This window comes from Nasonia vitripennis, chromosome 3, assembly GCF_009193385.2.
Source record: "Nasonia vitripennis strain AsymCx chromosome 3, Nvit_psr_1.1, whole genome shotgun sequence".
NCBI classification, from domain to species: Eukaryota; Metazoa; Arthropoda; class Insecta; order Hymenoptera; family Pteromalidae; genus Nasonia; species Nasonia vitripennis.
Window position 1 is genome coordinate 12,405,510 of NC_045759.1, and position 19,450 is coordinate 12,424,959.

A 19,450-nucleotide genomic window follows, 5' to 3' on the forward strand; every position below is an offset into this window, starting at 1 on the left:
GCCCGTACGCGCTGCACCGGCGCTCACTCCTTTAAATGTTATTCGGCCGGAACGGCCAGCGACGCGAAAGGATAATGGACGATCCGACGCGACAAATGGCATACACAGTAGCCGTGAGAACGAGGGGCGTTGGGAGAGGGATGGGGGGGGGGCGGGGGAGGGAGACAGACGGGTGGAGGAAAAAAGCGATTGCCGCTCGGACGGACACTCTGGACGCTAGCGCGCGGCTGCCGGCCGCCGGGGGAGGATGAGCAGCAGCGCCGGCTGGCGAGTTTCGCATCAAACGTGCAAAAGCTCACCCAGCTCTATCTCCCTCGCCCTGTTGTTCTTTATATCTGCGCAGGCCGAGGCAGAAAGGAACTATGCATTTCGGCGAGTGGAGTTTGCGCGAGCGCGCGTCATCGAATCGGAACGAGGAGATCAAAGCGAATTTTTCGGATTGATTCCGATGCAGTGCGCGCCGGCCCGCTGACCCGATCTTTCTGATTCGCCGATGCGCCGACACGCGGAAGGGACTTTGAAAAATCTGTCAATATGGAAGTAAGAAGCGCTCGCACAATACAGCAGTCGAGGCGTTAATTAACACGGGGAACGCATCGTCGTCGCAGGGGACACAGGCCGGCGCGCACGGGGTCGACGATCGCGCTTGCGCGAGGCTCGTGACTGCAATGTCCGATTGCGCTTCCGGCTCGTAGATGGCGCCGGCCTTCACGGCCTATACCAGCCGGCGCAGGGGGGAAGATAGGCGATGCTGCTGCTGCTGAGTCAGTGCGGTTTGGAGATATGCGGGGTCGCCCGCTGTTGAATTGCGTAATAACGTCGGGAGCGTGCTATTTTCTTTGATGCCTCGTGAGAGATAACACGGAGCGTTTTGTTGAAAAACTCGAGGAGCTCCGAGTTCGTACAACGGCGAAGAGCCAACCCCGGCGCTGAATCGACGCTGCACGCTAAATCAATTGAAATTAATAACTCCGCTGTTTATGCAAATGGCCCGACCTGCTCGGCTAGGATTGCACTCTGGAAATCAAATGGGGGAAATCCTGAGAAATGGTTGTTGCGATTCATGGCTCTAGCTATCGCATTAATACCACGCGAGAAGTGGGCTAATGTTTCCGTATTTTCGACGAAATTGAATGATTTAATGCTCTCATTATACGCGCAGACTCGAAACAAGCGAATTAATATTAACGCACAGTCGTGCGCGATATCGGCTCGAAAAAGGCAGGATACTTGACACCGAGGAAGCAGCTGCAAACCAGTCCGCTTAATAATCCAAAAGCCATTTCTCTTCATTCGCGGAAAGAGAAATCATGCAAGCTGATGAGAGCCGCGCTCTACATATTATATGACGCGATCGATCCGCAGCCGCCAAAGATAAGTTATGCTCCCCGAGTGCGTATAATATGGCCGAGTGAAGTTTTTCCACAGCGCATCCCATCAAGAGAAATTAAGCGCCGTCGCCACGGGTAAAGCCACATTTTCCCGCCGACGCGAAATTTGACAAGCAAACTTACACGGCAGCCCTCGAGTCTTCAAAAGACGAAGAATCAACTTCAGGTGCGCGGCTGCGAGTCTATGGGTGTATATAGGTATAACCCAGAGCAGGGGGGCGTCGCGCCGAAACACGCGTGCCTGCGCGTCTCGTCAGCCCACTCTCCCGTCGCTCACCACCGAGAGACTAATTTCGTCAGCTGTCTAAGCATCGCTATCCCGCTGAGCGCCGAATCTAAGTTTGCCAAACTCGCGAAATTACAAATTAAAGCGGAACCTACATATACCTACGGCGTTTCTGCGACTGTGCTGGGGCCGCATTTTTGTCGATTGGCCCGTACATCATACCTTCGCGATTTATTTATGAAGAGAAAGAACAAGAGGTGAAGAATCAGGAATATTTTTTCATAACAGCGTGCGCGGAGCTCGACTTTAGAGTCATTTGTTTTGGCGCTAAAGTCATCGACTTAGGCACGCTCTCTCACAGTGTGCGTGGGAATACCTAACCTGTCGCTGTCATTTGTTTTACATATGTATGATTGCGAAATTGTGTATCATTAGTGCAAGACGTCTTGTTTATAACCTATTGGTACCTAACCGAAAAGTAAACATGAGTGTTAACAGTTCTTGTGATACAGACGATATATCCGATTATGGAAATGAAATTCCACCCGAAATCGCATACAGCAGTGTGACAATCGAGTAGCATCTACTTCTGGAGCAGAAATTACAGTTGATCAACCCAAAAAATATGTAACAGTTTCGTTGAAAAGAACCAGATTTGATTCAGAAGGTCGAGATGATGATAATGAACCACACGCTGAGGATGAATTTTATCGATTAACCGAAATACAGCAAGCTACATGTGGTTCACCGATGAAAAAACGTAGACAAAACAGTGATGAAAAAAGCGAACAATCATTTACTATTAAAAGCGTCGACAAAAATATTTCTTTTCATTTTAATAATTCTAATGTTAGAATTAATGTACATAATCATCGTAATTAACTACAATGTACGATACACTATATTTGTGTTTTAGTTTAATATTTTTTGATAAAAGATGTAATAATTTTCTATTAAAAATAATTCATTTTTAAATTTGCAAAAATATTTTAGTTTAGTATAATCACACTCGTATATAGCGACAATGATTTAACGAACTTTTTGTATGAATAAGCTTTCACAGGAGCGTGACCTATTTCGCATTATGAAATAAATTTAATTTGTATAATATACTAATTTAGTATAATGTCGAGCTCCGCGACACTTACGCACTTGTGGTAGTTAAGCACACGAACTACCACGCGTGCGTAAATCGTGTTCCCCTCGCACTAGTTGCGTAATGTACTATTACAGCACCGTAAAATGACGCACGCTGTTAGGAGCACGTGTAGTAGCGAGCGAAACAAAGTAACTAATATTTAACACATCAAATTTTTATCTCCGAAAATTTTAGCAGGTCAAAGGCATAGAATTGAAATTGAAATAGCTCCTTTGTTGCAAAGTAAATTAAATCCCAAAGGGAAATTATTAATCGGCTCAGAGTCGACATTTCAGCGATAGCGGAGGTCTTCCAAGAATTTAAGCACGCACGGCATAATAACCTGGTAAGCTTCAAAGTGCAACATTTGATAAACTTGATTGCTTCATATGCAGATTAGTTCCTCGAAATGGCATCCCCCACGTCTTCCTGATACGCCAACTAACTCTTCCTGGTGTACACTGCGCTCGTATCAAGTCAAAAAAAAGGTTCGCAACAGCTTTGCGCACGATAATCTTGCACTACTCCGGCTAATGCAGCAATACTCGCGCATCTAAAACTACTCGGCGATATAAAAAGCTCAAAATGCTCGTCCGGTAAATCATTTTTATTCGCGCGTTGCCTGTAATGTATACGCGAAAAACACGGGGGCACCCGAAAACAAAGGTCGCGCGCGCCGGCGCGGGCGAAAAAATATACCCCCGCCCGTTTCTTAGCCGAGTTTATTTCGCGCATACGCACAGGGCTGAAATTTCGTACAATAAAATCTTATCTCGCCGGTATTTTTCTCGGAAGAAGCTGCTCACATACGTACACTCTCGGTCCGCGTTCGCAAAGATTTTCCCGCTTCGAAGTGCGGCCCAGAAAAGAGAGAACCAGCTGCTGACAAAAAAGGAGACAATGGGCGCTGCGACTTTTGTTTTTCCACGGGAGCACTGCGTTTTTCATTTCGGATACCGCGCCGCTCTCGCCGAGCTGCCGGGCAACCTCATTACCCGCGGCAAAACACGCGGAATATGCTGGTCGACCGAACGCGAACACGAATACGCGTGTGAGTGTGTGATGTATGGAGGAGGGGCGAACGCTGATGCAAGGATCGTCCTCGGGGACAGGGTGTGAGACAGTCATTTCGTTCGCCGTGTATATAAGTACGTAGGGGGCGCGGGGAAATCGATTTTTCGCCGCCGAGTCCAAGGCTCGATACGCATGTAACGACGCCGAGTGATCGATCAGCGCACGTGTCGCGTGAAATCAGCCGTGAACGCGTTACGCACACTGTTGTTTTCCTTTTTAACTGCGAGCGCACGTGCCTGCTTGTTTTCGCGTTCGTGAGATCTGCGGCTTCTGAGTTGTAGGGCCATGAGATAATTTATGGAGGCGAGTTTATATGCAGGAAAGTGCAGTTTGCGTTTCGATTTTTTGACCAATGGAGCGGAAATCAAACTTTGAAACTGCACAATAGGACCGAAATAAACGTTCGGCCCCCCCGAGGTAGCGGCGAAAAAAGAGGCGCAACTTTTTCTATGCATAACAAAGGAAAGAGAATACAGCGATATCAGAGAGTATCGATAAAAACACACACACACGCACACACAGCCATACACGTTCAATTATAAAGACCAGCATCGGGAAAAAAAGCTCGGTGCTCGCGCGTCAGCACAAGATCCGACGAGGGAAAATCAAAGCCCCGACAGCGGCGAAAAAAGCAGCCGCGAGCGCGCGCGCGCGCGTCCGAAAGGACGGAAAACATTGAAAATACTCTTCATTCCCCGCTCTTTATTTCCCAGCGCGCGAATCTAGCTCTCTTCCTCTCTCTCTCCCTCTCTCTCTCTCTCTCTCTCTCTCTCTCTCTCTCTCTCTCTCTCTCTCTCTCGCTACTTCGGAAATCGCTGACGCGAGCCGCCTCGCGCAAAATTCAGCCTCTCGTCCTCGCGCTCAAAAAGGAAAGAAAGAAACCGAGGATAAAGGGAGTAGTGGAGTCGGGAGATCGAAAGCATCGAGCGACACGGATAGAGCGAAAAAAAGGGAAAAGAGGATGCGCATGTATACACGCGCGGCGAAGAAGCCAACTTTTCGTGTGCGCGCGCGGCTTTTTTCATCATTTCGAGGCCGCGCGCGCTGCAGATGAAAAAAGTTGCAGCGAGCGATCGAGGATAAATGGAGTGCTGCTGCTGCTGAGAAAGGGAGATGATTGCCGCCGAAGAAAGTGGGGGTGAGTCTTTTCTCTCGATAACTCGATTGTGCAGGCTTGTCTGCCGCAGGCTTATTACGATTAGCGAAGACAAGTGAGTTTCTCGGAAGCGTCCGCGTTTAAACGGAGCACATAATCGTCGAATTCGCGCTTTCAATATTGGCAATCCGACTCCGAAATTCTGTAACTCCAGCACTGAAGACAACGATTTCGACTCCTTCGGTAAGGATGCATGAGCGGACTTCATTACGCGCGACGATCGGCGATGGCATTAATATATGTCGTCGACGCAGTGTAGCGTTTTTAATCGCAGCCCGATCCCAGCTAGCCTGACAGCTCTCGGACTACGTCCACAAGAGCAGAGACAAAAAGAAGCAGGACCAGACTGGACTCTTTCCGCTGCATAGAGAGGAGACGGAAAAGCCCGGCTCTGTGTGATATAAAAAGCTCGCGAGGGCGAATCCGTCGATTCGGATACGGCTACGGCGCTGCGCTGACTGACAGAGGGGGATTACTTCGCGATTATGTGCTGAGGTCGCGGAAAGGGAACGAGTTTTATACTGCGCGCGCGCGAACTTGGTTTGCTCGATTTTTCGTCCCGTACTCTCGCGTCGTGTCATCTCTCTCTCTCTCTCTCTCTCTCTCTCTCTCTCTCTCTCTCTCTCTCTCTCTCTCTCTGCGCGCAGAGGTGTTTGACGCTGCGGAGAATCGTCTCTTTTATCTCGAGGACGTTTCTCTTTTTATCGACTTTTTACGGATCACACGGTGGCTGCGGCGCACTGGCGGCGGATTATTTTTTGATGATAATTTTACGCGCCGTCGAGATGCGTATCGGCGGGCTTTTCGGGGCCGCTGCCGCTCTATCTGCGGTTGGTATCGGCGAAAGCCGCGTGATTCGGGGAGTAAAAATTCAAATCACGGCGCTGAAAACTGCGGCGAAAATTGCACCCCGCGATGCATACGACGAACACCTCTAATCAACCGCATGCGCGCCAATTTCGTCTTCTTTCGAAAGTAAGCCAGCCCCGCGCTGGTACTTTTTAATTACGGACTCAGCTGAGCACCTTTAGAAAGAAGCCGCCAAACGCAAAATAACTACTTAGCCAGCTTTGCCAGCCCAATACCGGAGAGATAGAGAGCGAGCAGAGCACAGATCGCTGCTTCAAAAAACATCCCGCCTTTCATCGCGGGCTCTCCTCAGCGGCCGCTCCATAATGCAACTTTTTCCCTGACATTTTCCTCATTAACATCAGCACGCAGTAGCAGCCGCTTTCGCTGGTCCCCTAATCCGTAGAATGCCATCTTTAGACGCTCGTTATCCCGCGCGCTTAGCACTTCTCCGGCTTGGACGCGGATATGAATCGTGTGGGTCCCACCGGTCCCTAATGAATTGGGCGCGCCGAGAGCTGCACGTACAGGGCCAAAAAGAAAGAAATGTTGCGGGGCTGGTTTTCCTTTGGGCGATATCGCGACATACGATCCGCGACTGTGTTGCTCGCCCTCGACACGACTGGCAGCGCGTGTGTGTACGTGTGTGAGCGAGAGTGTGGGTGCATCATGCGGCGCAGTTTCGGATGTGGGTCACGGAAGGAAGGATTGGCGGAGGCAGAGCGTATTGTTTGCGTTTGTCGACCTTGCTGCGATGCTGTGCGAGTTTTCGAAGCTGATATAGGCAAGGTTGGCTTATTTTTTCGCTATGCAACAAAACGTCTGCGAGCTGCTCTTATGAACATTCTGCGCGAAGTCGGACACTATTATTCTTGCCCTAAAAATGGAACTATTACGTATTTCTGGGAGCATGCTTGCACCGGATCGACGATTTCGTTAGGGTATACCTGTGTAGAAAATGTAAAGAAAAGAGGTAGCAAAAAAATATCTGTTTCTACATGAAAAGCTATGAGCAATTTAAAATGGGGTTAAACCCGACGAGAAGTATCCGAAATGTTACTTACACAGATGATATTACCTGGCTCGGGCTATGCGTGTCAAGTGAAGCATTAATTACAAGTGAGAATGAGAAGGAATTGTTAAAAGAAGAAGAAATTGAGACTTAGGTTATTATTCTTGCAAAAGTTGAGCGAAATCTGCCAATAAGGTTTATCGATACGTTATAAAGGTGAGAGTTTTCCAGTACAGAACGGCATAAATCGCTAAACATTTTCTTTCATAAATATAGCTCATTTTATTTGATGCTCGGAAAACTCTATTTTCGCTCCTCTCTACGCGCAGGCAACGAAATAAGAATAATAAAAATGTTACGAATAATTTAAAACTGTTAAAGAAATTAAAGAGCACAATCCTACTCTCTCATGATGTAGTCGAATGTCCAACCTCTAATGGAGAAGACTATTATTACTCAAGAATATAAATAACCGATGGACGAAGAAGCGTTACAAGCGTGAAATAAACTTTGCATTTAAACAGCTGTCCTACATTACGCATCATCATCATCAATATTAAAAGCTTAAAAGCTTCTGATTTATATCAGCCAATCGCTATTCGCGCAGTTCACGTATGTACTAAAAGAGAAAATTTAAAATTTAAATAAAAGCCATTATGTCGCATCCGCACTCAAGTTTGCGCGATTCGTCATTTACGAATTTTTCGAAAAATAATTAATTCATTTTCGTGATTTTTCGATCGGACGACTTCAAGCGGAGAATGAAAAATAATTGAAACTCATCGATCACGCCGTGAAAAGCTCAACGGCAACATTATCAGTGCGATTTTTCAATCACAGCAACAGCGCTTTCGAAGCCGCCCAGAATGACGCGCAGTGGCCCCAAAACCAACAAAGGTCCGTCGACAATCGCACGCGGCGCTGCAGGTATAGCAAAAAAGAGGAGGAGACCGCCGTGGAAAAACGCGCTTAGCAAATATCATAGTCCGCAGGCCAGCTCCCGCTGGTTCTCTCCGCTCGCTTCCGCCGCCCCGTCGTTTATCAAGCGCCGCCGGTCCGTTCTCCGAAATCGCTTTTAACAGCCCTTTCATTTTTCACGCGCTCGCGCGTCGCTGCCGCCGCCGCCGCCGCCGCTGCGCGCGAGTACGGATCCCGCCGCACACGGCTTTTAGCCCACCACAATAGAGTACAATTAGCGCTAAAAGCGAGTTACGTACGCTCGCACCTGCGCGCTCGAACAAAAAACAAGGGAGCGAGATAGAGAAAAATAATTCGCGGGATTCTCCTTTCCTGGAATTCGCTCACGTATCTCGCACTTTCGCATGTGTGGACTGCGAGTACAGAGAGTGGGAATCTAATAAACGTGTCGCGCGGAGCGTTCTACCCCGCGGACGGGAGAGAGCGAGGAAAGAAATGATAATCGAATCTGGTTCGCGCTCTGTGGTCGATACTTCCGCTTGGCGGGAGAGGAAGGGGAGGGAGTGAGCGGCGAGAGCGTTAGGGAAGACACTGGAATGGCAAAAACGGCGCTCGAAACCGCGGCCGCCGGAGCTACCCAAGCCCTTTTGCTATGTCCACTATATCCTATAGGTTGCAGAGGAGAGCTGATGAAATCAAGCGGCTGCCACGGAGCTTTTCCCGCTCTCTCCGATCTCGTTTTTCTTTTTCATATAACAGTAGTACACGCTCGCCCATTCGAGTATAACCCTGCAGTTTTTTTTTGTACACCCTGCAGAAAAAGACATAGTAACCATTACCTATGAATTCTACTCCATAACATGCTTTCGTATAGAACTTAGAACTATGGGAATGCAGAAAATACTAAATCATTATGAGTAGACTGTAGAAATATTTTTACATTTACCACGAATTTCTGTTACAGTGATACGAAATAAACATTGACTTTTCGAAAATACAGCTGGCCTTTTTTATAAATACCAGCGCGCGTGTTCGGCGCAGTTCACGGAATACGCTGCGGTTATAAAAAGCATTTCTGTCGAATGTATATTTCGTGAATTCAATGGACAGTTTGCTTGGCTTGTCGTATTGATTTTCAGTCAATCACATGCGCTTTCAGGAGCGACTTTATATTTCTTTTTTCTCCTCGGCGGCAGCTAAAATGCACTTGGCAGCGAATAATCGCGCATTTCATCAATCCGTAGTGGCGGTACGTGTGCATGCTCTTTCACGATTCCCCGAGCGCGGAGCTGCGTACGGCCGCGTTTCTTTTGATTTCTAGCGCGCCGCGAACGGGGCTGTTTTACGCTCATGCATTATATTTCGAGTATACGTATACGTAGGATCGCCCGCGGTAATCGAGACCCATAATTATATCGGGCAAAAAAACATCGCTGCGTACAATCACGCAGATTCGGCGAGTTACTCGAGTCAATAAATAAACGATATATACACCGGGGGCGCGCGGAGGCGTCGGGGGACGAGTGCCTCGCAATTCGCAAGACGCGATCACGTCGAAACGTCCACACGTTTTCCATATCCCCGAGCATTGGCGGCGGCGGCGACGGCATCGGAACACATTTTCCTGAGGGATCAGCTCGCTCGGTCTCTCTCTCTCTCTCTCTCTCTCTCTCTCTCTCTCTCTCTCTCTCTCTCTCTCTCTCTCTCTCTCTCTCTCTCTCTCTCTCGCTTGCATCGACTTGGCTGCCGAATCGATGCGCCGGCACACCCTCCCATCGCGCGCCACTACTATACAGCACTGTACAGCACTGTACAGCACTATACAGCACACGGCATTCCAATCCGTTCGCGCTGACGCGCGCGGCATCTAGCGTCCGCGGCAAAGTCGGACTTCCATATCCGGCGTCCGTTCCGATCTCTCCAGAATCCGAGCGAGCGCGGAAATCGAACGAGCGCCCGCCGCGCCGATCCGTAAATGAAGATTAGAGATTAAGGGAAGCTTCACGGGGATATGTACGGACGGATGGAAAGAGGTAGAGAGAGAGAGAGAGAGAGAGAGAGAGAGAGAGAGAGAAAGAGGGCCGAGGGGAGCTCGAATTATTCTGGAGAGCGACGTAGAGGCTATGCGCGGTTATGACTGGATCTTCAGCCGTGAATGGAATTGCGCGCGGGCGAGGGAGAGAGAGAGAGAGAGTTAACTCGCTCGTATAAAAGTTTGCCTCGCTCTCTATGTTTGGGGTGCTGAACTAGTTTGCACTAGATGGCCTTACGCGGTGTATACGCACGACGTTGCGACAACCTTCATTCGAAAATTCTCATTCGCGGTCCCAACGAATCACTCATTTTAGAATCGAACAGTTAATTCGACTAGTGTTTCTTGATTCGATGTATGAGCTGCAGGTGAAGAAATTGAATTTGTTCGTGCAGAGCTCGATGGATTATCGAACGTCGATTCGCGTTGCTGAATTCGCCAGGTAATATCCAGGAAGATGAAATAAATTTCTTCGTATGAAGCTCTATTATTCAGGCATGATCCGGTAACGTCGAAGCGTCTAAATCGAACAGCGGCAGAACGAGCGCGATCCGACGTATCGATGAATAAACGATCGTTTCCCCGAGCTGTTCGACCGTAATAATTGAGAGGTAAGCGTTCCGCGAAACGACCCATCAACAAATTATCGCCGGCGCTTTTAACTTCCACGAAACTCCGTACGAAGCAAAATAAACAAGCGATAGGACACAGCGCAGCGACATCGCCCGACAACAATAAACATCGCGCGAGATCCGCGTTTGACAGCGCCTGCAGAGAGCTGAGAATCCCTCGAGCTCGAAGCGCGGAGGGCGCGTGCAGCAAACACCCTCGTCGTCGGGGTGGCGCGGCGCGCGTGTATGCCTACGTCACCGGGTGAATATCTCGCCAGTTATGCGCGCGGCATTGTGCCTTCGCTGCAGCGAAAGGAGCTAGCGGCGGCGCGCGATGCCGGAATGACAGTAATTAGCAGCGACGTTATGTACACCTGTCTCTCGACGACGGCCGCCTGCACCACTGCCGCACCTCGTGCATATAGTAGTGGCGCGATAGTTTCGCCTAATACGCACTGTACCGCAGAGGCCGCCCCCGTATTATAGCGAGGAGTTGCTTGCTCGCGCTCGGTTGTACGGCTCCTGTTCATCTCGCTGAATGGCGCGCGCTGCGATTCCAATATCCGGAATCGCCTTTACACCGGCCGCGAAACGAGTGTATCGCCATTTAATTCGGGTCCGCGGTTGTCTCGGATTCGGCGCGGAGAGTGTGCAGGAGCGGCAGCACGCTAAACTACTTAAAAACTAATTACATACACCACGAGATAAATAGGAATTTCAGCACGTTAAGGAAATGACGCGCTAAAACGGGGGTTTCAAACCCATCAAAATTAGGTTACTCCCCAAAGTTATAATCGTTTTGCGAATGCGCGAGATTAACTACGCGCATTCAAAGTAACGCGGACGCGAACGTCCCTGGCGCACTTTATCCGGTGACTACGTCTTGCTTTGACCATGCAGTTGCACACCTGCTCTAGCCATCCTATCTTTTGCTAATCATCGAGGACAGAAGCACATTACTTAGTCTGATGCGGATTTTCATTGATATTAGTCTTCGGATCCAATTCTGCCGTGGTTCATGCACAGGTTCATACTATCTGCAAATCCCGCTAAAACCCGCAATGATTATGTTGAAAATATTAGACTTTATTTAAGCGCGAGCACACTTATCTGACACATTTTGTCGGTTTTTCATATGATATTGAAGACTGGGGCGAAAGAAAGCTACAAAAAACCAAAATACTTTATCCGATAGATGTGTGCTGCTGCTGAAATAAATATTCCCGGTCCCATAAACAGAGTCCGTCAGCAACATCCTCAACGCGTAACTCGCGGCTCTGCACATAGCTCTGCGGTAAAAAACGCAGGATTCGCGTAGAAAAAAGCTGGGATAAAATAAGACGACAACGAGTGCCAACGCCGCAGATAAACAAGCGCGCGGGATCGAATGATATGCATAACATTTTTATCGCATACACCCTGTGATCTTCAACAATGTTTTAAATGAACAAATGATTTTTCAGCTAGTTGACAAATCATAATTGATTTCTTCTCGATGTAGCGAGATATGATAGGGGAGAGAAAGAGAGTGCAGAGGGGCTTCTAATATTCGCGAAGATTCTGCGGTGGGCGCGCGCAGTACACGCTATACGTGCGGAGAGTAATAGGGCTGTGCTGAGGCGCACGAAATGCTCGCGCGCTCGCAAACGCGCCACAAAGCACATGCAGAGAGTGACGCAGCGCGCGCGCGCGCTACATAGCATAGCTTTGAGAGAGCGACACACGCCGACGCCGAGAGACAGCTGAAAGCATATTGAGAGAAATGGGTTAAGGAAGCTCCCCAGCGCATAAATCAACCCTCGCGAAGCCCGTTACCGCGGCGCGTAACTCGAATAGCCGTGTGTGTGCGCGCGCGCGATTTTTGTCTAGCCCCGATTCCGTTAGCTGCACTCTGTGCAGCGCTGCGCTGCTGAGAAAAGATAGCGGCCGAGCTACTGTAACGAGGAGATGGCGGTGGTGCATATGCGCGCCAAAGCTGATAAGATCGTGGGGCTTCGCTTTAGCCGTCGTATACGTAAACCTTATGTGTATACAACTATACATATATGCGCTGCTCCGGCGGCACAATGGAAAATACGGTCGCCTTTGTCAAAAGGTGGCGGGGGTGCAGCCCCCGCTTTATGCACGGACGAGTCGAATCGCCCGTGTACGTATTTGAATAAATCATTTTTTATGCACGAACGCAATCAGCTCTTTGTGTGCTAAATTCAATTTATCGTACACTCGCAATTCGCTTCTTCGGACATGAGGTTATGAGGTAACTGAAATACGGCATAATCGACCGTCAAAATGCTGAGATGCGAATTTTTTTTAACGCTCGTCACTCGCGGCAAGAGCGAGCGCGTCTCCTGTCGCATTTCCGAGAAATCCGAATTTGAAATGCCGCACTTTACCTGCCACGACCTCGTGAAAATATCTTTACGTCGGCTTCGATTTTCTCGCTTTCTATTTCCTCGACCCGCCACGGTATTGCTTATTTTTTTATCATCCCTTCGCTCTGTCGCCAGAACCAGGTGGATGTACGTTGCATTCGATCTCACGGCAATGATATTATTATTTGAATTAATTTGTTTCCCGAGTCAACGGCGATCGCGCGCCAGGCTTTGATTAGCTCTCGTTATACCAGCAATGTTTCGGAACGAAAAAGAAACGGTATTGTATACACATAGTTTGCATACACATTGCCCAGTGTATTACCTGCGCATAGGCTTAAGAGCTCGGAGTTGTGCATATAGAGACACGCGTGGCGTGTTTCGAGGTCAGGTATATCAAGACGCATATAAGCAGCTTATAAAGGATCCCATATAGCGCGACCAGCGTCTGCTCTGGGGGATACAGCCATTGTCTACAATTGAAAATGCATATAACGCGTTACGTAAATTCGCACGAACGTTTCTCGATTGAGGATGACGATATTGATACAGTGTATTACTCTTTATGTATATGACAGAAGTCATTTCGACCACAGAAACCCATGGTCTGCAGACCAGCCTACTTTCCGCCTTCCTATAACAGCTCACGATTTTCCGTATTCCGTATCTCGAAGGCGCTTTCTTCCCAGCGCCTGCGGGGACATGCGGAATGCATCGCGAGGGCACTACGACAGGCGCAAATGGGGAGAGGGATGAAGAGTGCTGCTGCCGCTGCAGAGAGTCGGAAGTCGGGATGACGCACGTTCGGCTTGATGAGGCATATTTCGAGTGCAGGAAAAGCGGCTGCTCATGGACGACCATGCCACACGAAGGAAAATTAACGTTTATTAGGGTAGAAGAGGGCAAGGTTGCTGCACTTATAAGAGAAGCTTATCTCAAAAAACATACAATACATTCACTGATCTTAACTAAACTTTGCTTATCATCAAGATTAAACATGAAATGCTATTTTGAGTAAGATGATGCCAATTTTGCTCATTAATTTTGGAAAAAGACAACGAAGTAGAAACGAGTTTACTCACCCTGCTAGAAAAGCGCCCGTTTGAAATGGTCGTAAAATCAAAAACTGGCAAAAACCAGAAGTAAAATGCAAAAAAACTAGACATATTTTAAATTTCCCAAATGTAGCAATAATTATATTGAGAATTATATTAAATAAATGTATCAATCAATCAATTAATTTTTTGGATTCAAGATATACAATTATTAATATTTGTGCGTAAACTCAGTCGGCTAAGGCGCACGACCGTATATTTATTTGTCCTCGTGCAAGGTGTGGATTTAATTTCTCGGTCTGACAGAATTTTTTCTGATGCAAATAATTATTCTATACTTTCCTTTAAACAAAAAAACTTGAATCCAAGCCTGCTAGCCACTATTTTCCAATGATAACTTCAAACCCCGATGAGCCACGTGTAACTCTACTAGAGTAACACCAGTTGTGTTACCCCGTCAACAATAATGGGCAGTTTGTACTGAAAAACAAGGTAAGCAGATTGAATAGAAGAACTGCCAACTAAGTGTGTTAAAAGCGTTACATTCTGCCTAACAAATGGCACAGAAAACAATTGGGTTCTTAGATTCCATGTCAAACACCGGCCATTAAGTGAGTTTTGTACGAAATAAAAGATTTTAAATCAAACAAACTTTTCACAGGGCATGAGAAAAACATGGATCCTGTAGTAGCAAATAAGTGAAGGTCATATACATAATAACAAAGAGTATCGTTGTGTACGCGTGCATTGCCTCATCGAGGTTTCAAAATATAGTAACTTCATTAGTTATTGATAATTTTATGCTTTGCAATAAAAATTCAAAAAGTTTACAACAAAAATTGTATACAATCCGTCAAATCAATCATTATTTGTTAATGGTTCTCGCTGCTTGTATACACAAAATAAAATTGATACTATTTTTATCAATATCAAAATGCAGTTTCCAATTAACTTTAATTGAATGAAAGTTGTATATTCGAACCTAATTGGATACAAAGTGTAAAAAATGTTTCAAATTTCAAAAACCTTTTGTAAAGTACGGGTACAACAAAACATGTTGAAAAACATGCAATCATATGCAAAGCGGGTAGACTGATACTCGTAGTATCACGTTATTAGTGCATTCAACCGCAGCACAGCATATCTATAATTATGCAAACGCATTATCGATCTTCAAGAAAAAAAGATGTCGGGAAGAGGTAGCTGACAATACTATCACGTGCGATGGTTGAAATGTTGCCACAAGTTTTCAACTCGATTTCGCAGGTCTTCGCGCAACTAATCTTCCCTTTCTCATTCAGGAGCTAGGAGGTAAGACGCAAACAGCGGCGGCGCGTAAAAGTAGCCGAAAGCACACAGAGCACAATCGCGGGAAAGTCCATTTCCTCTCCGTCGGAAAAACAAGCGGGCCTCGGACTCCTTCCAGGGGATACAGCCCCTCCGCCGCGCTCGTAAAAGTTGAAAAATCGAAAGTCCTGCTGCCGGGGCTTGAGCGACGAATTTCTAATCCCCGCCGTGTAAAACGTGATGAGCAGCGAGCACATCGTAAAATTTCCTGGGATACTCGTAAAGCGCGTGGGGCCGCTTTTTGTGACTCGCGCGGAGGACCGCCAGGAGAGGACGCGCGATAAACGTGCTCGTGTTGTGTGCAGCGTCGTCGTTTTCTTTCCCCCTATTCCCTTTTCAACAAGTGCGAGAGAGATGCGCTGTTTATAAGACTTCGATCATTACTCTGCGAAGTCCGAACGAGCATATAAAGCTGATAATTCCGGATCTTGGAGCTGATGCATATAATTAATTGATTCTATTTGCAGGCACGATCGATCAGACGTAAGCCCAAGAGTCGATTATTGCCATGTGTTCCGGGTATACGTTTACGTATTACGCTGACAGCCATTAACAATGTTTGAGATACAGCCAATCACAATGAGCCGAGTATACTCAGCTGCAACGGCATTCCACTCTATACTTGCATACTAATTATCCTGCACCGTCCGCTGAATCGATACAATATTCGCCGCACCAGCCTGCTTCAGCGAGGCAGCCCAAAATATCCGTCGGCGACCTTCCCGATTCGAGAATCTTCCGTATAAAGGAGGAAAGCTTCGGGGCGATGCATCATCATCCTGCACTCTCGGTAAGCTCTGGCACCTGCGACTGCTCCCATGCATACATGCATGAGTGCGTCCCAGCACGCATATCCGGGAAATTAGGCATTTTCGACGCACCGTCCGCGTTTTACGCACGGCATTTACGCACGGCATGATGCGCGCAAGCTCGCCGCGCTTAGAATTCGATGCAGAGTTGCCGGAAGAATGCGGGGAATCCCCTCTAACTGCCGGCGCGTGCTCGCCATGTTCGAGAGATCTTCCCTCCCCCTCCACAGTGGCAGTCGTCCATCACATCGACTTTTTTGTGCCGATATTTTCGGGGATCGCGCGCGTATACTTATGCGTACAGTGTGCGGCCTCGTTATATCTAATCGCCGCAGAAACACGACACATACGATGACGATGACCGGGGGGTTCGGCTTTCATTAGCACTTTGCCGCCGAGTCATTGTCTCGCTCCCCGATGTGTTTCGGCTATAATTGTGGGCCGTCGCTCATTAATGCAGCTTATATTCATGTCGCTCAGAAGCGCATCGAGGCGGGTTACCGCGCATGGCTGATTGAGCGCGAATCAGAAAGTAGACAAAAGCGCATCTCGTTAATTATTTCCATCGCGCGACTCTCTTCGTCTTCACATATTATATTGGCTCGCGCTAGAAATTTCATGAGAGGCATAATTCACGAGGCTCATAATAGAGTGTCTTCCTCGCGTACTAAATACGGGAAATAATCGAAAATCGCGAGTCATGCATAAGCTACGACCCACTGACGCAGGCGAACTTTCTATTTATACCGCACCGCGGAATACCGAACCCGATTCGGCCGGGACTCAACGCCGAGAGAAAAGTCCGCCGGCGAGCTGATTAATCCGTGCCGCGAGCGAGCCCTCGAGATCTAAAGCAAAATAAGCGAGACGCTCGACGCGCGTATGCGCGAGCGTCAGCAGAAACACAGAGAAAGCAAAGCAACAGCAGCAGCAGCAGCAGCAGCAGAGGAAAGGTGACGAGCGGGAAAGCTCGTCCGCGTCCCGATGTCGATACTCGCGCTCTAGGTGGCCTTTATCGCACTCCATCAAAGCGAGACAGCGCGGGCGAGCGAGCGAGTCCTCTGATAAAAATAAAGAAGCAGCGGCGGCGGCGGCAGCAGTAAAGCGAACGGCACTTGACGCCCGTAAAACCAGAAGCGTGGGCCAGAGCTTTTGCGCTTCTGTCTCTCTCTCTCTCTCTCTCTCTCTCTCTCTCTCTCTCTCTCTCTCTCTCGCTTGCTCTCTGCTTCGATCTCAGGCTCTGTGGCACGGATGGCCTCCGATCGATAGCTTCCGTATGCTGGATTTACGCGTCGAGCTGTGCGCGATGAAGCGCGAGGTCGGAGCGGAGAACGGCGGAGAGTCCGCCCGAAGAAGAGGGAGTCGTTATTAAGTAATAATACAGAGCGCGATGCAGAAGTCGAGGTATACGTATCGGATGCCGCAGCTCCGTCGACCGGAATCAATAATTTTCTTCCAGTCGCGCGCGGCCAAATCTTATTACGCACTCGTCATTAGAGCTATAAATCAGGCCCGATATATATATATATATATATATATATATATATATATATATATATATATATATATATATATACGTTTGCTCTCTATTGGATCGCGATATAATGGAGAGAGGACAAGTTGGGCGGCATGTCTCTACATCTTGAATCTGTCCGGCTGATTCTCCGCCCGACTCCGTCTCCCCGGCTCTCTCGGTATGCAGCGCGGGCCGGCTGATGTATGGAAGATTTTAGCGAGTCGCGACAGTTGGAAGGGGCTAAACAGCGCGATTGCGAGATTTCTGGGCTATTAGTCATTCCATGGGCTGTAATGCATTTTTTCTGCCTGGGATGAGGAGGGATGAGGAGGGATGAGGAGGGAGGAAAGAAGACGTCGGACTGATTTACGCTCGAATAATTTTCGTATATATTTTTCGCCGAGTGGCAGTTTTTCACCGCGCTGCCGGCACGGATTTATGGCGTTATTGACTTAGACGCGCTCGGCGCAGAAATAGAGTGAACGGGGGTGTATATCGAGCTGCTGCGCGCCAGCCGCCTGGGGACGAATCTATGATACGCGCATTATTTTTTACTGCTCGCTTTCCGATTGGATTCGGGGCCTCTTGTGTGCGCCGTGTTTTCATGACTTTATATTATTTCGTGTATATTCCTGACACACGAGCCGCCGCGTAATGACGCACAGCGACGATTTCTTGCGGGGAAAAAATATGCCCGTGAATGCCGCATCCCAGAAGGATAACAAACCGGAGGAAGCCCAGCAAAAATGGATTTTCTCGGGAAATACGGAAGCTCGCATTCACGAAAGTGCGTGACAACGTCGCATTGCGCTACTGCCGCCGCCATACCGCCTCGCAAAGGGGATTTCGAAAAGCTCGCGCATATGGAAACGTACGCGCGCCTACGTACATCCTCGCCGCGTATATTTGTATAAAGTGGAGAAACTCTCCTCAGCGGAGCCAAAGCACTCGCGGCTCGTTCTGTATTCTATATAGCTATATGCGGCGCATATGCAGTCGTCGTCGTTGGGAAAAAAGAGGAGATGTAAAAACGACTATACGACGACGACGCGCGGGGAGGAGGAGGAAGAGGAGTAGGGCTCGAGCAAGAAAAGGGCCGCACATACCGCGTATGACTCATTGCCGTGTTGAGCGAGAGAGAGAGCGCGTGTATGTATATATAGAAGTATGTGGGTCGTGCGTCGGGTTATTATGCCAGAGCGCGGGCGTGTTCCATGGGAAATCTATGGGATGGTCGCCGCACATTCGTTTCTTATGTCTGATACGTGCCTTATGGGATCCGGCGAGGAGTGCGCAGGCCCGTGTCGAAATTTCCGAGGATCGACCTTTCCCCCCCCCCCCTTCCGCTCTGCGCTTCTCGGGCTGGCTCGCACTCAAAGTACGCGATCTTATTAAGTTTTTCTTCATTGTCAGCCGACGGGCTATTGTTTGTTTTGGTTTCTATTGTTCCTATTTTCGTGTACTGCATTAAATCGAATTTGCTATTCATCGAAACGCTTGCAAAAAACGCAAATGACAGCTTCGCGTAGGTATGAGCTCGTTATTCAACACTTACGGCTCCGGAAATAAGAAGCTCTCGTTTCTCCTTTGGCACGTAATATAGCCCGCTGCAGTACAGCGTATCGATAATCAATATTATTCTCATCCGATGGCGACGAAAAAACATCCGACGACAATGGGAACGAAAGCAATAACGGATTGTGTTTTCGAATGAACCGCAATGGATTTCTCGGAATTTTAACTTATAGATTATTGCTGATCTCCACTATTTTGATTTCTATTGTGAAAATGTGGATTTAAATACTTGGCAGCAAAAGCGTTCTTCTGAACGAGATAAAACGTAGAGGCCAAGTGGATGGAGATTTGATTTATGAGAATTATGAACTGTTGACACATTTAAGATTTCGTCGAGGAAGCATTCCGCTTAAAACTTGTTAGCTGTCA

The 19,450-nt window shown here is 48.0% G+C and overlaps 1 protein-coding gene across 2 annotated transcripts in view; it reads right to left on the reverse strand.

The window, feature by feature from the left end:
* LOC100114760 (semaphorin-1A) overlaps positions 1-19,450 on the reverse strand; it is a 212,752-nt gene that overhangs the window by 168,855 nt on the left and 24,447 nt on the right. The gene's annotated exons all lie outside the window — the stretch shown is intronic.